Source organism: Bos indicus x Bos taurus, chromosome 17 (assembly GCF_003369695.1).
Source record: "Bos indicus x Bos taurus breed Angus x Brahman F1 hybrid chromosome 17, Bos_hybrid_MaternalHap_v2.0, whole genome shotgun sequence".
Taxonomy (NCBI): Eukaryota; Metazoa; Chordata; class Mammalia; order Artiodactyla; family Bovidae; genus Bos; species Bos indicus x Bos taurus.
The window spans coordinates 67,013,582-67,016,540 of NC_040092.1; the positions used below are offsets into that span (position 1 = coordinate 67,013,582).

The 2,959-nt window shown below is 44.1% G+C and overlaps 1 non-coding gene across 1 annotated transcript; it reads right to left on the bottom strand.

Annotated features, from left to right (window-relative positions):
• Window positions 1-2,242: 2,242 nt before the first annotated feature.
• TRNAW-CCA lies at window positions 2,243-2,314 on the bottom strand. The gene has a single exon. It is a non-coding gene; the product is annotated as a tRNA-Trp (tRNA).
• Between the last annotated feature and the right edge of the window lie 645 nt (window positions 2,315-2,959).

A 2,959-nucleotide genomic window follows, 5' to 3' on the forward strand; every position in this document is an offset into this window, starting at 1 on the left:
TAAATAGTTGAGATAGGACTAGAGAGCTGGGGAGAAGTATTATAGAGCTGAATGAGAATATCCGTGACAATCAAAGGATTCTTCTCCTGGGTAAAGTTAAAATCTGCAGCATCAGAAAAGCTACAAAAGTTAACTATTTGGTGAAACCCCAGAAACTTCTAAAGTCCCAGACGAATGTAAAGGGTGAACATCTAAGAGAAAGAAAAGATGAGTAAACCCTAGCTCAACGTAAGGCCACAGAAAGCAAGACTTGATTAAGCAAAGTTTAGATGTGTTAAAGATTAGTGAAAAGGTGCCTGGATCGACCTAAGCATTTCTATATTCCCCCAAAAAATGGTTTTCACACTTTTAAAAAGCTATGTGTATCGGTCAGGACAGGCCAGGTTATGCTGCAGTGACAAATCGACTCTCAACTTTCAGTGGCTTAAAGTAACGTATTTTTATTTCGCCCTGTTCTGAAGGCTGAGGAGTTCAAGATCAAGGTGCTGGCAGACTCAGTGTCTGATGATAGAATTCTTCCTGGCTCATAGACGGTTGTCTCCTTGCTGTGTCCTCACATAACCTAGAGCAGAGGGAAGCAAGATTTCTCTTGTCTCTTCGTACAAGAGCATCAGTTTCATCACGAGAACTCCCATAGTTCTCATCTCCAAATATCATCACACTGAGGACTGGGGTTTCAGCATATGAATGTGGGGAGGACATAGCATGCAGTCCATAACAGCGTGGCAAAAGGAGACAGCAGGGGTGAGGGTGATCTGGAGGGGATTTCAGTGGGAATTAAACGCTCCAGACCACAAGGACACCCTCGTTGGCCAGAATCAGTCCCGTGGCTTTTCCCAACCATCAAGAATTCAGGAAGCACAACTCTCCAACGTCTCTAGAGGTAGGGAGGGCCAGAATATTTGATGGATAGTACTAATGACACCTCGGTACAGAAACTTTTTATCCAAAGAAAATATTATGCAGAAGGCCACAATGTGAGACAGACGACTGGAGCTGCTCTGACTAAAGGCAGAGGTGGGTGAGGTGGGCATTTCACTCACCCAATCCCCTCATCGGTGGCCCCTGACATGTCTCTGAGGAGCTGGGGCAGTTTGACAAACACTATTCTAAAACACACAGAGCATAGTCCATCTTAGTTAATACTGTTCTCTATTTATTGATGATTAATTGTCTTAATAAATGATTTTATTTTAATGGAAAAAGTATAATTAAATGGAAAAGCACTGCTCTGTGGTAAGCCCCGCTATTTGAACAGGGTGGTTATAAGCAAAGCATTCTTTTTTACATATTATAAATGCAGAGAAAAGGCTCATGAAAAAATCAAGCATCTTTAAAAATAGGCCTTGGATTTTAGGCTCAGCCCAATCAAACAAAGCCTATACAGAAGTGGGTCTGAAAAAATGTGTCCATTCGGCAACATGGATGAACTTTGAGAAAATGATGCTGAGTGAAATAAGGCAGACACAGAAAGGATGATTCCACTCTTTGAGGCATCTGTAGTCAAATTCACAGAAACAGGAAGCAGAATGGTGGTTTCCAGGGGCTGGGAGGAGGGGAGAAGGGAAAGATGCTCAGTGGGTACCGAGTTTCAGTTTCATAAGATGGAAAAGTTCTGGAGATCTGTTGTACAACAATGTGCATATACTTGGCACTACTGAACTGTACGTGTAAAAATGGTCAAGATGGAGATTTTCCTGATGGTTCAGTGGTTAAGAATCCGCCCTGCAGTGCTTGGGATGCGGGTTCCATCCCTGGGTGAGGAGTTAAGATCCCACATGCCACAGAGCAACTAAGCTCATACAGCACAACCGCTGAGCCTGCGTGCTACTAGAGATTCCGTGTGCACTGCAAGGAAAGATCCCACATGATGCAATGGAGGTCTGATGCAGCCAAATGAATAAACAGATAGATAGATAGATAAATGGTTAAGATGGTCAATTTTATTTGACGTCTATTTCACCATAGTTCAACAAAACTTTAAAAAAAATGTACCAGTACTTTCAAATTCATTCTTAAAAAGAAAAGGGTTTCTTTTTTTAAGCTTACCATTAGCTAATATTTGAAACACTTTTCTTTCTGTTCTATATCTCTTTTCAAAATTAAATTTGAGTGAGTGAAGTCGCTCAGTCGTGTCCGACTCTTTGCGACCCCATGGACTGTAGCCTACCAGGCTTCTCTGTCCACGGGATTCTCCAGGCATGATACTGGAGTGGGTTACCATTTCCTTCTCCAGGGGATCTTCCCGACCCAGGAATCGAACCTAGGTCTCCTGCATTGGAGGCAGAAGCTTTAACCTCTGAGCCACCAGGGAAGCTCAAAATTAAACTTAAAGCTTAATGTCTTGACCATAACAATGAGAAATCTGCTAAAAGCCCAACCTTTATTTGCCGGAATCTTCACCCTCCATCGTAAGTCAAAACAACAGGTTGAGCTTGTTATCGCAGCTCTGTTGGGCAGAGAGATGGCTTACCCTACTGTCCACCAACCCAGGATGCAATGGGCTTGCACCCAGAGTTCATGCAGAATCTGTACTTTCTGAGCTTTTCTGGCTGAAATGGGAAGGAGATGCTGCCATTTCAGACGTTACGCCCTCCATTGTCTGGCGTCTTAGGGATCTGGTGATCGTGCTTTTGCGGGAGTTGGCCATGCTCTGGAAGTCCTCTGCCTGAAGACACAAGGGGGCCATGGAGGAGGGGCAGCATCATGGCTGGAGCAACTCTGTGGAGGGAACAGTCCTTGTCATGTGGGGGTGAGCACGTGTTGGGAAGAAGCACATGGGGACCAGCTGTGTGATCTCAGGAAAGAGGCTTCCCCCTTCAGTTTCCACACCTGTAAACAGGAATGAAGCATGATCTGAGGACATATGCAAATGCTTGTTGAGTACCTTATCATGTGCCAGCCACAGTGCTAGGCACAGGGAAAAACTGGTAAAGGAAACAGACAAAATTCCCTATCT